This window comes from Panthera pardus, unplaced genomic scaffold (assembly GCF_024362965.1).
Source record: "Panthera pardus isolate Hobbes unplaced genomic scaffold, ASM2436296v1 HiC_scaffold_21, whole genome shotgun sequence".
Taxonomy (NCBI): domain Eukaryota; kingdom Metazoa; phylum Chordata; class Mammalia; order Carnivora; family Felidae; genus Panthera; species Panthera pardus.
The window spans coordinates 62,033,593-62,050,632 of NW_026526777.1; positions in this window are offsets into that span (position 1 = coordinate 62,033,593).

The following is a 17,040-nucleotide window of genomic DNA, read 5'->3' on the forward strand; positions in this document are numbered from 1 at the left end:
ACAGCAATTTCTTGCTTGACATGTCTCCAAAGGCAAGAGAAATAAAAGCAAAAATGAGCCCAGCATAAAGCTCTTATTTATCTCGATGGGACCCCATCAAAATAAAAAGCTTCTGCACCGCAAAGAAAACAATCAACAAAACTAAAAGGCAACTAATGGAATGGGAAAACATATTTGTAAATGACACATCAGATAAAGGTTTAGCATCCAAAATCTATAAAGAACTTACCAAACTCAACACCTGAAAAACAAATAATCCAGTGAAGAAATGGGCAGAAGACATGAGTAGACACGTTTCCAAAGAAGACATCCAGATGGCCAACAAACACATGAAAAGATGCTCAACATCATTCATCATCAGGGAAATACAAATCAAAACCACATTGTGATGCCACTTCACACCAGCCAGAGTGGCTAAAATTAGCAAATCAGGAAAGAGCAGATGGATGTGGAGAAATAGGAACCCTCTTGCACTGTTGGTGGGAATGCAAACTGGTGCAGCCACTCTGGAAAATAGTGTGGAGTCTCCTCAAAAAATTAAAAATAGAACTACCCTATGACCCAGCAGTAGCACTGCTAGGAATTTACCCAAGGGATACAGGAATGCTGATTCATAGGGGCACTTGTACACAAATGCTTATAGCAGTGCTTTCAACGATAGCCAAATTATAGAAAGAGCCTAAATGCCCATCAGCTGATGAATGGATAAAGAAGATGTGGTTTTTATATACAATGGAATACTACTTGGCAATGAGAAAGAATGGAATCTGACCATTTGCAGCAACATGGATGGAACTGGAGGGTAATTATGCTAAGTGACATAGCATAATAGCACAATTTCTCTTTTCAGAGAAAGACAGATATATGGTTTCACTCATGTGTGGAACTTGAAAAACTTAACAGAAGACCATGGGGGAAGGGAAGGGGAAAAAATAGTCACAAACAGAGAGGGAGGGAGGCAAACCATAAGAGACTCTTAAATACAGAAAACAAACTGAGGATTGATGGGGGGGCAGGGTAGAGAAGAAAGTGGGTGATGGGCATTGAGGAGGGCACTTGTTGGGATGAGCACTGGGTGTTGTAGGTAAGCAATTGAATCATGGGAATCTACCCCAAAACCAAGAGCACACTGTATACACTGTATGCTAGCCAACTTGACAATGAATTATATCAAAATAAAAAAAAAAAAGAGGCAGGGTCTATCTCTCCTCACCTTGAATGAAAGCTGGCCTTAGTAACTAAATTTTACCAAGAAAACACCACAGCAGTGTCTTCCCAGGTTTTGTGGCTGGGTCAGAAAAGGCTATGTGCTTTCTACCTGGTTCTCTCGGGCCACTTGTTCAGGGGAAGTCAGCCACCATGGATGAAGTCTGACTACCCTAGAGCCCCAGGCAGAGGAGACACTTTTCATGGACTTCCATCTATCCAACAGTCAGCTTCAGCTGCCACCCAGAGAAAGCCATCTTGGATGCCAGCCCAGCCAGACCCTCAGATGACTGATGCCGAGATCTTCTAAAACTATAGGAGAGACCCCAATCAAGCACAGTCTAGCCCAACCCTCCCAGAATTATCCCTCCCACAACATCATCCAGGAAACGGTTTTTTCAAGTGCTTGTTTCAAGTTCTTGCTTTGGGGATTAATTTGTTATGCAGCAATTTTAATCAGAACAGAAACAATCATGAGTTCCTTCTAAAGACAGCAGCTCCATTCAGTTGAGCTCAACAAGCACATATTCAATTTCTACTATGTTTCATGCAGGGTACCAGCACCTGGAGAGTCCAAGGTCATATAGTTATAGTCTCTGCAAAGTAGTGGAGTCAGCCACATTGTGAACAACTACAACAAAGTACAATTATAGGCATAATAAGAGCTTTATGTATAAAGAACAGAGGCGTGCAAACGAAGAAGTGGTTAGCCACTTCCTGGATATCAAGGTACAGTGGCTTTGGAGTTGTTTAGCCAGGTTCAAATTCCAGTATTCATACTACTTAATCCTGCAATCTTGGACACATTACTTCACCTTTCTGATCCTATTTTCTCCTACCTTATGGAAAGGGTTCCCTTGCTGTAATATTCATTCTTCCCCAGAAAAGAAATAATTTAATTGATAAGTTTGGGACATAAAGCAAGCACGTGTGCTACCCTTTTCCTCTTTCTTTTTTCTTTGACTCTGGCTGTTTACAGACCCCAGGAATTTGCTCTTCTCCCTGCCATGTGGTGCTAGCGGTCTGCCCTTTCAGATTCAGGGTGGGGACTATTTGAAAACACGTGCCATAGATATATATCACGTTCTAAGCAATAGCTTTACTCACAACAGACTTGCTATGTGTTTCCAATACATCCTGTCTTAGTCTATTTGGGCTGCTATAACAGAATAACATACACTGGGTGGCTTATAAACCACAGAAAGTTATTTCTCATGGTTCTGGAAGCTGAGAAGTCCAACATCAAGGTGTCAGCATTATTCAGTGCCTGGTGAGAGCCACTTCCTGGTTCATAGATGGCCATCTTTTTACTGTGTCCTCATGTGGTAGGAGGGGCAAGGGAGCCCTCTGGGGCCTCCTTTTTTTTTTATAAGGGCACTAATCCCATTCATAAGAGTTTTAGTCTCAAGACCTAATCGCCTCCCAAAGGCCCCACATCCTAATACCATCACACTGGGGATTAAGTTTCAGTATGCTAATTCTGGGGAGACATATTGTCTTATTGAGGATAGCTTGTTTTTTTGTTTTTTTTTTGTTTTTTTTATTGGCTCAATATTTGGGCAGGGGGAAAAAACATCCATTCAGCCAGAAATTTGAGAACCCAACCAAAATGATGTGGTGAGTCTTTAGTTGAGACGAGGGCATGGGCATTTAGGTGTGGACTTTGGTAAGCACAACTTTGACCCTGGCCACATAGAGAAGCTGTTCTGAGATGAGTAGGTGCTTCTTACAACTGCATATTTATTTAGCATTTAGCTGTGGTTACCAAGGTGTGTAGCTTTAGGCCTGAGGCACAGCCATATGGGATTTCTCATCTTGGTGGTTCACAGCAACTTTGCCCACAGTGAGCTGCTGTTTCTATAGAGACCAAGCTGTGTGCACTAGAGCTTTGGAAAACAGTGTAAAAGCCTCAGCAAAGAGACAGTGTGTAGAGAAGGTGCCAGCCTCCACAGCTTGACCTGGAACTAGAAGGTGTAATTTTTCTAAGCAGTTGTAGCTGAGGTAAGGATTCAACTTTAGGACAAAGAGAGTCCTTCATCTATAGGCCTTTTACACATTATTGAGCAGAAAAATCATTGTTGCTTTCAAATGTCAAGGCACCTACATTCCCCCCTAAAGACACTAGAGGGGATTTACCTTTAAATTCTTCATGCTCAGTCTAAGTGGAAAAGCTAGATTCTCTGCCCAAATTCCACCCTGCCTTCCGGGGTAAGGAACAGTGAGTGGATAGCCTTGAATGTATGTATTTCATCCAAAGGCTGAACGTATTTTAAAAAGACTTCAAGCGAACTGAACGAGCTTTCAAAGTGGGGAGACAACTTCAGCACATTCAGGTGTTGCCTGGGCTAAAAGATGCCTGCAAGTTTTAGAGAAACAAGAGACAATAAAAGCAGCAAGTTCAAAGTGTTATAAACACAGCTGAGCAGTTCTGAACAGAAGACAATTAGAGTTCTGTCCCACGCCTGCAGAAAAAGGTGGAATATTGAGGCAACACTGGAAAATTTAGTCCTCATTAGGCTTCAAAGCTTCAAAACATCCACAGAAGTTGCTGAAAGACTGTACAATTGAGACAAGCTGGGATCAGGAAAGACTGCCCCACAGGCAATGGGTTTCAGGGGATAAAACAATTCCTTAGGCAGCCCAGGGACATGCAGGGGAAAACACCCCAGAAACAGTGGCAGCCACAGGGCAGAACCCACTCATGTTAAGGCTCTGTCCAGAATAGTGTTTTAGCCGAGCACAGTGACCCTGTGACTAAAACTGGATTCCGTTATTGAGGAATAGGGGCGAATAAAAGTTGGACAAGCAGCTAGCAATCTGTCGGGGAGCCCTTTGCAGAAGTCACCGAAGGAGACTTCAGGAGAGCTTTTGCTTTCCAGATGAAACAGAAAAGTCGCAGTCTGCATAGCCCTTTGCCCTTCTCTCTTCTAGGCTTAAATATGTGCCGAGACCAAGAAGCAGAATGCCCATCTTCCAGCATGCAGTGATGAGTGTGGGATGCAAGGCAAAGGCAAGTGGGTCACAGGCAAGTGGCCTCGTCGTTGTCAAGTCACTGAACCAACATTAACGGCTGTGTCCATGATTATATCATGTGACTAACTCCTAATTGTTTAGGCCCTGGAGTCACATTTTCTGCTGCCTCAGACGAAAATATTCATAACTGATAAAAATCCTAAATATTTGTCTTTTGGGTTGGGGTTTAGCTTCCTTTCTCCATGATCGTGTGTGTGCATGTATATGCATATGTCTGTGTATATGTGTGTGTATGTATGCATGTGTGTGTGTGTGTCAGGAGAATGTTGTTGAAAGACTTACAACTCTGTCTTAGGCCTTCCTCACGGAAATGACAGGCAGCTTATGAAACCCCGTCAGTATAAAGTTTTCCCAAGGATCAAAAGGATCTCTAGAATTCATTTACTCCATTTTTATGTCTATATTGCCTACATCTTCTGAGGGAAATATCCTCCTCATTTTCCCATCATCTCAAAACCCATATATATGACTAGAGGGTTTTTCTTAGTATTTAATTTGCATCTTGCTGAATTATATTTCTCCTTTGTCCTTAGTGATCAAAGAGAACAGACATCCCATCTCCCTTGAGTGAAAACTGACCATAATAAATACCTCTCCAGCCTTCTCTGGCAAAATTAATGCGATTCCTTGAAACCCAGGGCTTAGAAGACAAATACTTCACCTTTGTCACCCTCTGACACTCCTGTGGACCACTTTCATGGCCTCCATATCTTACTTCTATAACTTGTCTGATGACAGAAAGAAACATGAAAAGAAAGCCTGACGAGTGTCCAGGACTGGGAGAGAACCATCTCCAACTGCCTTCATGATTTTAGTCCTTATTTTCTAGCCTTGAAGATATTTCTCACTCTTTGTTGTTTCTGACAAGGTTGGAAGCATCTTATTTGTTTAGGGAGTGCTGAGTATATGTTGAAGTTATCTGAAAAAAAAATAATAATTTCAGAAAATAGCCAGGCCCTGGCCCCAGCCTCAGAAATTCTGATTTAATTCATCAGAACAGAATAGGGTCTCAGCATTGGCATTTCGTTAGAGTTCCCGGGTGAACCCACTGCACAGACAGGCTTGCAAACCAGTGAGCCGTTTGCTCTAGCTGTTTTTTATTCTGCCTCCAGTTTGTTCTCCCACCAGGAATCCCTGTCACACCCAAGTGCTTACTGTCCATGGCCGTACCTTGCTGTATACACTCAAGTCTTTCCACCTGAAAGGAAATAAAAAACAGTAAACAGACAAACAAAAAGTTAGTCTTCTGCCCTGAGAAGTCCTGTAGCATTCACCCTTTCTTCCGTAATAGCCAAGTTTTTGGAAAAAACAACCTACTCACCGTTTCTTCATCTCCCACTCATTCTTCAACCTTCAGAATTTTTAAACTGACCTCCTTCCTTATGCACCAATTACAGTCAAGGTGCCAAATCTAAAAACCACTTCTTGTTCTTATTTACTTCAGTTCTCTGCAACAGTTCACATTACTGTCCACACTTTCCTTCTTGAAACACTTCCTTCCCTTGTCTTTAGAAAATCACACTCCTTTTACCCGTCACCCTTATCCATTGGTTCTCTCTGCCCAACTAGTACTTTCAAAACATGGTCTACTCCAGGCACCATCCTTGTCTCTCTCAAAAGTTCTTTTTATTATTATTTTTAAAACTGTCTTATTTATTTTTGAGAGAGAGAGAAAGCATGAGAGTCAAAGAGACAGAGAGAGAGACAGAGGCTCCAAAGCGGGCTCTGTGCTGACAGCCGAGAGCCTGACAGGGCTCAAACCATGAGATCATGACCTAAGCTGAGTTCACACTCTTAACCAACTGAGCCACCCCAGAGCCCCTCCCTCAAAAATTTCTAAACACTCTCCCTGGATAATCCTAATTTCTCCCTGTCTTCAATCCCCTTGTTGAAGTGCTATCAATAGATCTATAGCTCTTCATTCCAGTTTCCAGAGTCAGCCCCATGCATCCAGTTGCTTTCTGTCATGTATGCTGTCACACTTGATATCCCCAAATGGAATTAATTACTTCCCCTTCTCACATGATCCATCCACCTTCTGCTCCTGTTTTCCCTTGTCTTTATTAATGGTACCACTAATCATCCAGTCACCAAAAGCCAAAGCCCAAGAATCAGCTCAGCCTTCACTCGCGGACTTCTCTCGTATTTTCACAAAATTGCATTAATTCTACTTCGATAATATCTCTTAAAATTCCCCTCCGTTTCTCATGCCTTAGTCCAAACCCTCAACTAAAAAACAATGTGTATAATGGTCTCCAAATGGCCTGCATCTTCCCGTTTCAGCTTTCTGTAATCTTTTTCACATAAACACTAGAATTTGATGACATTACTCCCCTAATTAACACACTTCAGACTTCCTAGTTTCTTACAATCTGCTGTTCATTCATTGAGGCCTTTTGTGATCAGGTTTCTTTCTATCCATTTTCACCCTCACCAGGCACACTGAACTTCTTGGCATTCTCTAAACGAGGGATATCCCCAAATCCTAGCATATATGATTATTCCATTGCCAGGAATGTCACCAACAGCTGTCCGTCTGATAAACTCCTCCTCATCTATTAAGGATGGTAAAGTCTGTGCAGGCTTTCTTATCTCCATTGTAACTCCACACCCCAGCATACCTTCCAGAACATGGTAGGTTCTCAGTGAGTATTTGCCATATGTAACTTTCCCTGCTCACCCCCACTGCAGGCAGAGTTAAATCTAATAACTTATTAGGGTCTCTTAGCCCCATGCACATATGGTTATAATAGTGTTCATCCTATTAGACTGTAATGACTTACTTATTTGTCTGAATCCTCTAAGGAATGATCAGCTCTTTGAAGGAAGGGAATGTATTGTGCTTGCTTTAGCATTCCTATCACTGCACAGTGTCTAAAATGTAGTCAACTCGCTGATTTTTCATTAATAAAAAAAATTAATTTTGTTGGTGGGAGAGAGGAGAAGAGGGAGGAGATGGGAAAATTTTATTAATTTATTCATAGAAGGAGTAAGACAGATAAATTGAATTGAGAACTTTCAAAACATGAATGTGCAGCTTTCAAAAAGTAAAGAGACACTCACACATTAAACTATATTTGTATTATTTCATATATATTTGCCTTTTCCAAGCTGTGCATGGAACCAATGTAAAGGAGACCAGATGAGAAATGAGAGAAGACTGCATCCAGAAATGGTTCTATTTATGTGCTTGGATCTAGCTGCACAGACAAATCTTCCCCTTGGTTTTTTAGTTATGAGTCAATAAATTTCTTTTATTTAAGCTAGATTGAGTGAGATTATTTTGTCAGTGGTCCTCAAGTGTCCTACTGATAGGCAAGTTAAAGGCATCCTCTGGGGGTTAGCTCTAAAGAGGTACAGTGTGTTCCAGTTTACTATCTTTTAAACTCAACATAAATCACCTGAGCCATTTAGAGACTGATCAATCAGTTGAAATAAGATATATGATGCTTTCATTTTATTTTCCTAAAAGTAATACAGGCCAAAATTTAATGCATAATGATTTAGTTAAATGATGGTAAATGATTTCACTTTAATAACTGTGATGAAATTTTGAGAATTAAACATTTTTAATAATTGGCAAGACCAAGGCCATTGCAAAATAGTAGTTAGCTAATTATCTAGACCAGAAATGCAAAAGGCATATGTCTATAAAGGCCAGGGAGATAAAATAAAAGAATAAAGTTCACCTGGTGTCAAATACTAAGAAGTAGGTGGAGACTGTGGCCAACTGGAAATAAGATAAACAATTTGTGTAATCTGGAAACAAAGGCCAGCATTGCCCAATATTTCCTTTTTTTTTTTTTTCCCAAAATAAGACAAACCTACATTTAGGTGAAGATCTCCTGATTTTTAAACGTTGATGAGAAATTTAAAAAAGACCCCTGTTGAGAACCAGACCACAGTGTTCCCAGATCATATTCCTCAAGAGAAGATGTGTAAATAAGGTCGCTGCATGATCATGTCCAGAACAAGACATAGATAAGGCCACTCCATGACACAAGAATGACTAGCCATCCTCCTCTGCTGATGAACATCACCTGTTTCTGAGTAGATGCTCTTTTTCAGCAGCTATACCTCTAGACTCACTTTAGTGTTCCTGCCTCCTAGGTATGACCTAGGAGGGTCTGAGTTGACCTAGCTTCTTGATAGCCCCAAATCCAAATCTAGTCTCCACTTCTGAGTTCCCCCTTAGAATCATCTAGCCTCTGAAATACCCTTTTAACAACCCCTTCCCCAGATACCCCTGAGGTTTCCCCAGAGTGAAATCACCCTTGCTGTAACAATATTAAAAAACCTAATGTCCTTAACTACAGACATGTTCCTTATAGTCTCAGGCCCATTGGCTTAAAAACAAGTACTTAGAAAATCTTTTAAAACACTGGGCTGAACATAATTGGCCTAGGAGCCAAGTTTGGCCCACAAAACACTATAGTGTTATCATCTCCACTGAAGCTGGTAACAAGAAAGGCAAAAGGGGATGTAGCAGGGGTGGGCAGATTCCTCCCCCCTTCTTCTGTTTTATATCATATGTTGTTTACTTTATCAGTAGATTAAAGGGGACTGGCAAATCACAACATCTGGTGCATGCTGCTTAACTATAGTGATCATTTTTATGCATGTTAGGAGGGGGAACTTTACTTGATTTGAGCAAATTTATTATCAGAGCTTTCCACCTTAGACATTCCAAATTCAGGTCCTCTTGGAGCTTGGAAGTCTGCTGTGTCTTAGAGGGCTTTTTCCTTTGTAATTTATTAAAATGCAAGAACGGAAATCAGGAAAAATGAGAGACCAGTAAAATGATTTCAATGTTTATAGAGGTAACCAAGATGTAATGGTTTTTCCTGACTAGAAGTCAGTTATATCTTCATTAGAGAAAGAAGATTCTATTCCTAAAATCATATCTCATATAATTAGCAGATTAAAAATGTATATATGTGTATAAAATGTATATATGTGTGTATATATATGTGTATATATGTGTATATATATATGTGTGTATATGTATATATGTGTATATATGTGTATATGTATATATGTGTATATATATATGTGTATATATGTGTATATATATGTGTATATATGTGTATATATATATATAAAATGTATATATATACATATATATATAAAATGTATATATATACATATATATATGTATATGTACTTAGAAAATGTATATATTTATATATACATATATATGTATGTATATTTGTATATACATATATATATACATATAAAATGTATATATGTGTATATATATGTGCATATATACATAAAGATATATACACATATATATACATATATACATATATACATATACACATGAAAGGCAAAGTCTGTGCTTCATGCCACTCTCCTTACCTATCTCAGTGTGGTAAAAATACATTTATTTTTAAAATTCTGCATGTATTCAGAATACAGGACTCTTAGTCAATTTTGAATGGTAAAAAAAATACCTCTCCTATCTCTGGGTGCAGACTGGCTAACTGTAGTCTCAGTATCTTGGGGAAAAATCTATAACCACATAACATGGTTCTGAATTTTTCTTACTACTTATTCATGCACATGGTCTGTGTGGCAGGTGACAATCTGACCAAATGTTTTGCCACCACATAATAAGGGTGACCATATTTGTAGCCTGAACTTTCAGAGTCCCCATTGCCCAAATCCCCACTCAGCCAACTCCACATTTTAGAATCTCACTGGCAACATCCCCTTCCAGGTAAAAAATTCTGTCAGGTAGGATAGATTCTGCTGTGGCTACTGAATAAATCAGCAGGAGCACAGTCACCTACTACCGAGTTCACAGAAATGAGCTTTGGAGACAGATTTGCCAATAGTATTAACTAGTATTTCTTACACTCTGGCCATGCCCATTTCTTTGAAGAGCAGCTTAGGTACATGATTTACTTTATTTCTCACAACAGTCCTCTGCAATGGGTGGTATGTTAGTACAGTAAAACCTTGGGTTGCGAGTAACTTATTCTGCAAGTATTCCACAAGATAATCAAATATTTCTAATACATTTTAACTTGATAACGAGCGATGTCTTGCAATACAAAAGTAGTACATGAGGCCAAACATCACATGAACACAACTGAGCCAATGGTTCTTGAAATTCGCTTTGATGTAAAAGTGCTTTGGATTACAAGCCTGTTTCCGGAACGAATTAGGCTCACAAGCCAAGGTTTTACTGTATCCTCACTTTATAGATGCGTAAATTGAGGCTCAGAGCTTAGGGGGCTTTCAGTTTCACCCATTTGCTAAGTAGTGGAACAGTTATTTGAATCGAGATCTGAGTGTTACAAAAGCTAGTGCCCTTTATTATTGAATCATTTTAATCATTTAATCTGTGTTTAGGGTAAAGCGGCACCTTTGACAATGAAAGAAACACATTGCAAGCCAGCGTGCCCCATCACCGTATGACACAGCGGTTCCATTGCGGAAACTAGGTGAGTCCTTCACATGCACAGAACAGAGCCAGCACTCCAGCACTGAGCTGCATGGCATGCGAACACCACCACCAAATGCACAGTAGTTTTTATCTGAATAGACTGTTCAGGAGGTAAACATCAGAAAATAATGAGTCAGGCTCTCCCAGGCATATGCTTCATTTTTAAGCCAAGCGTGTATAATCACTGCTACTAAATTGCCACAGTAAGAGCATGGCTTGAGGGCATAGTACTTGGGGACATGAGCAAGATGACCACCAGCGGCAATTAACAGGAATAGGCCAAGTGTCTTCACACTCTTCTTACCCCTGGGGGCTGCCAGCTATGCCCTTGTGGGGCCTGAAAGTCTAGGTGCTCTCAAACTGCGACACCTGCTCCCTTTGGAAATAGGCTGCACTTTCTTGGCTTGAATTGCCTCAGTCTCTCTCCTACAACTCCTTTTGATCAAAAGCTGGTGGATGGCACATCAGAATACATTAAATTGCTGGGCTGTGGACATTTCATGGCCTTCCACAACCTGAGCATGCTGGCAGTGGGATTAATGGGCACAAGGAAGGACACTTGACCCTGAGCTGTCCCTGAGCCATGCCCGTCACTGGTGGCCTGGAGACCGTGGTCCTAAAGAGCTGGACATGAGGGGGCAGTGGCCCCAGAGGCCCGGGCCCAACCACAGCTCTTTCAGAAGAGAGTGAGGCAGAACTAGTAATGGAGAGATTTTCATGAAAAATGTAATTATCTTCGAGTGTTTATGGATAGAGAGGATAAATGGCCAGATAGATACATGAATAGATAGATATGATAAAAATGACAGATATGATACATAGAGAGATAAAATAGAGGTAGTATTATACATTAGACAGTAATATTTATCAAAAGTATTTTTATATACATATATACAAGCATATATACATACTTGCATGCACAAACATGAACACAATCACAGGAAATAGAAAAAAGCATTTAAAAATACAATACCATCTAAAAGCTGCCCCTTTGATAAGAGGGAAATGTAAAAGTACAATTCCTTTTTCTTCTCCTTGGTATGCCCTTGAGGAAATGACAATGAATTCCTCCCCCCACCGCTGCCCTGAGGTATAATGAACTGCCTTCAGTTTCTGCGAAACAGATTTTTATTTTTGTGGGATCCTTTGTTCCAATAATGTTATCTTTTCATTCACAGAGCTAATAGGAGTTATTACTGCAGCCCAATACAAAGATACCTCTCCCTAACACTTGTATCCCTAAAGAGTAGCATTGTGAATATTTAATCAATTGAACCATATTTTTTTAATGTAGAAGAGGATTTTTGCCTCTTCAAGCAATCAATTACAAATCTTTTGGTAAAATGTATAATTGACTTATTGTTTAAATCTACATCGATATATACTGGGTTAATTAGAAATCTTTCTAACACAAGAGATACTCCTGCAAGTCTGAAGCCCAAGAGTGATTTTACAAGATCATAATGAGCAGATGAAGTCACCAAAGGTGTAAGGTGACTCTGGGCTATAATGTGGCTAGCAAGGATTTCTAATCTCTTGTCTATTTCCTAATACCAGGGCAGGTAGAGGAGTTATTCAATGCCTCAGTCAGAATCAATGGCTGTGCAGAATTAAAGTATTAGAGAATGCTTTTAACAATGGTCCTGTAATAAAATTCCCACTGGACTGGCAGTCTCTAGATTTTGAACTCCTTGAGCTCAGAGGGTATGCCTGCCCATGTTCATACTTCATTACCCAGCCTGGTGCTTTGAATTTAAATGGTGCTTGGTATATGTATTTTTAAATTATAATACATATAAATATGATTCATGCTTTAGACAAGTGGGAGAGGAATGTGAGAGCAACACATGTGGCTCTTTGAGACTAGAAGCATCTCTCTTCCACATCTCAAATTCGAAGTTGGGGTGACAGAACTGGTATAAACAAAACAGGAGAGAATTTTCACAGCTATCTGAAATAATTTGAATATTTGGAATTTGAATATCTTGTCTTAAATTCAAGTGAAACTAGACAGGCAAAAAGGGAAGGAATACAGTGCATAGAAGAGAATCAATCAATGGGCAGTAAGAGAATTTCATGTAACTACTGGCATATGCTCAAAAAATATTTTTAAAAATCTGAGGAGATCCAACATGGTGGAGAAGTGGCAGGACCCTCATCCTTCAAACACAGCAGTGCTGAGGCCAAAGGACTTTGAATTCCAAGAGTCCGGGCTGCAGAGTGACAGAGATGTCTCCAGGAGCACACAGGGACACCCTGGCGGGCCATAGGTGCATGATTGTGAAATTAGATAAAGCCGACAGCATAGACACAGAAGGGAGGTATCCCCTTCTGCAGAGAGACAAAGGGAAGAGAAAGAGAGGCTGTGAAAGTGTAGGACTATAACTGGACAAGAGAAAAACCATGGATGGGGATGGAGAAGGATCCAATCTCTAACTGTGGAGCTTTCTCCAGACTGGGCCCAGCTGCCCAGTTTGTGCACCTGGGGAGGAGGGGAGCCAACCCTGGGCTTGGTAACTAGGTCAGAGACACAGTCTGCAGAGGGAGAGAGCAATCCCCTCCTTGGAGTGCTGTGGGAAGAAGGCATACAGCCGTTCAAAGGACAAAGGTTCCTGCCTGTCCTCGCCAGCCAGAGGCCATTTATCCGCAGGGCAGAAGGCATTTCCCTGGAACCAGAGTACACGGAGTGGGACCCTTCAAGACATCGTAGTTTAAATCCCAGCTGAGTGCCAGGGAGGTGCGGGAGTCTGCAAAGCAAGACAAACCTCGTTCATGCCCAGGGCACTGTGAGAACAGCCTGAACACAGTGGTTTGGGACACTGGGTCTGGGGAAGAGAGACTGGGGTGTCGCCATTTTTCTCCCCATCACCAACAAGGTGGGGCTTCAGGGAATGAACCCCGAGCCCACAGTGGAGGCAGGACCTGCCTACACAAAACCGTACCCCACTGCACCTGGTAACTGCTCCAGTATCCACTGGAGATTGACACTAACCAACCAGACAGCCCCTCCTCAGGACAAGCGCTGCCACTGGTTCCAAGGCACCCAGCGGGTTTGCATTTTCTGATTTAATTCTTGGGCAATTCTTATTTTATATATATATATATTATATATATAATATATATATATATTATATATATATTTATATATATAATATATATTATATATAAATATATTTAATAAATATATATTAAATATATTTATACATTATATATATATATATATATCAGATATATTCAGATATATATATACAGTATATCCTCTAATCCAGTTATTCTGGTTGTTGGTGTGTTTAAGCAGACATATTTAATCTATTCTCTTTATACCTGTTCTATATCTCCTTCTTTATTTTCCTCTCTCTATTCTCTGGATTAAGCCATATAGTTTCTCAGCCTGGTCAGTTTTCTTTTCTTTTCTTTTTCCATGCTCCTGTCATTTATTTGTTTGTATGGGACAATTGTTGTTGTTGTTTGGGTGTTTGTTTGTTTGTTTTCTCCAGGGGTACTTCAATGAACAAATCAAAGCCTCCCCCACCCCCCAGTGGAGGTTCCAAAATATCACTATGAGTAAGGAGATAAAGCAACAAGAGTAACAAAAACACAGAGCAAGTAACACACTCCAAAAAACACCTCCTGAAGGGCCAGACCCTGGACAGTGTATGACACCTCTTTAATATAGTGCTTGCAGGTACAGGACACATAACAAGCCTTTAAAACACATGATGAATTAAAAAATGCTGTACGGGTGCCTGGGTGGCTCAGTTGGTTAACGGCCCACTTCGGCTCAGGTCATGATCTCGCGGTCTGTGAGTTCGAGCCCCACGTCGGGCTCTGTGCTGACAGCTCAGAGCCTGGAGCCTGTTTCAGATTCTGTGTCTCCCTCTCTCTGACCCTCCCCCGTTCATGCTCTGTCTCTCTCTGTCTCAAAAATAAATAAACATTAAAAAAATTAAAAAAAAATGCTGTAGATGAGGTGCAAAATAAACTAGATACAGTGACGGCAAGGATTGAAGAGGCAGAGGGGAGAATAAGTGAAAAAGAAGATAAAATTATGGAAAAAGATGAAGTTGAGAAAAAGATAAAAAAATTCTAGATCAGGAGGGGAGAATTGGAGAACTAAGTAATTCAATGAGACATAATAATATCCATATCATAGGAGTTCCAGAAGAAGAAGAGAGAGAGAAAGCGGCAGAAGTTGTACTTGAACAAATCATAGCTGAGAACTTTCCCAATCTGGGGAAGGAAACAGACATTGAAATCCAGGAGGCACAGAGAACTCCCTTCAGATGTAACAAGAATCAATCTTCTGCATGGCGTATTGTAGTAAACTAGCAAAATACAAGATAAAGAGAGTTCTGAAAGCAGCTAGAGAAAAACAGTCCTTCACCTACAACGGTAGACACATAAGGGTAGTAGCAGACCTACCCACTGAAACTTGGCAGGCCAGAAGGGAGTGGCAGGAAATAATCAATGTGCTGAACAGGAAAAATATGCAGCCAAGAATCCTTTATCCAGCAAGGCTGTCCTTCAGAATAGAAGGAGAGATAAAAGTTTTCCCAGACAAACAAAAGCTGAAGGAGTTTATCACCACTAAAACAGCCCAACAAGAAATCCTAAGGGGGACTCTGTGAGTGGAATCTTGCAAAGGCCACAAAGGGCCAGAGACATCACTACAAACATGAATACTACAGATAACACAATGACACTAAATCCATATCTTTCAATAATAATGCTGAATGTAAATGGACTAAATGTTCCAATCAAAAGACATAAGGTACCAGAATGTATAAAAAAAAAAAGAAAAAAACAGGACCCATCTATTTACTGTGTACAAGAGACCCATTTTAGACCTGAGGACACCTTAAGATTGAAAGTGAGGGCACGGAGAACCATTTCTCATGCTACTGGAAGTCAAAAGAAAGCTGGAGTCACCATACTTACACCAGACAAACTAGATTTTAAAACAAAGGCTGTAACAAGAGATGAAAAAGGGCATTATATCATAATTATGGGGTCTATCCATCAAGAAGAGCTATCAATTATAAATGTCTATGCACCCAATTCAATAGCATCCAAATAGGTAAAACAATTAATCACAAACATAAGCAATCTTATTGATAAAAATGTGATAATTGCAGGGGACTTTAATAGTCCACTTACAACAACAGACAGATCATCTAGGCAGAAAATCAATAAAGAAACAATGGCCTTAAATGATACACTGGACCAGATGGACTTGACAGATATATTCAGAACTTTTTATCCAAAAACAGCAGAATACACATTCTTTTTGAATGCACATGGAACATTCTCCAAGATAGATCACATACTGGGTCACGAAACAGCCCTCCATAAATATAAAAGAATTGAGATTATACCATGAACATTTTCAGATCACAATGCTATGAAACTTGAAATCAACATCCTACTAAAGAATAAATGGGTAAACCAGGCAATTAAAGAAGAAATTTAAAAATATATGGAAACAAATGAAAATGAAAACATGACAGTCCAAACCCTTTGGGATTCAGCAAAAAGAGTCCTAAGAGGATAATACATTATAGTCCAGGCCTATCTCAAGAAACAAGAAAAATCCCATATACAAAATCTAACAGAACACCTAAAGGAACTAGAAGCAGAACAGCAAAGAAATCCCAAGGCCAGCAGAAGAGAAATAATAAAGATTAGAGAAGAAATAAACAGTATAGAATCAAAAAACAAAAACAAAAACTGTGTAACAGATCAGTGAAACTAAGAGCTGTTTTTTTGAAAAAAATAAACAAAATTGAAAAATCCTTAGGAAGACGTCTCAAAAAGAAAAGGGAGAGGACCCAAATAGATAAAGTCACAAATGAAATAGGACTTATCACAACCAATCCCTCAGAAATACAAGCAATTATCAGAGAATACTATAAACAAATATATGCCAACAAAATGGACAACCTGGAAGAAATAGACAAATTCCTAGACACCCACACACTACCAAAACTCAAATGGGAAGAAATAAGAAATTTGAACAAACCCATAATTAGTGAAGAAATTGAATCAGTTATCAAAAATCTTCCAACAAATAAGAGTCCTGGACCAGATGGCTTCCCTGGGGAATTCTACCAGACATTTAAAGCAGAGTTAATACCTATTCTTCTCAAGCTGTTCCAAAAAAATAGAAACAGAAGGAAAGCTTCCAGAGTCATTCTACGAAGCCAGGATTACCTTGATTCCCAAACCAGACAGAGACCCCCCCAAAAAGGGGAATTACAGGCCAATATCCCTGATGAACATGGATACAAAAATTCTCAACAAGATACTAGCAAATCAAACTCAACAGCATATAAAAAGAATTATTCACC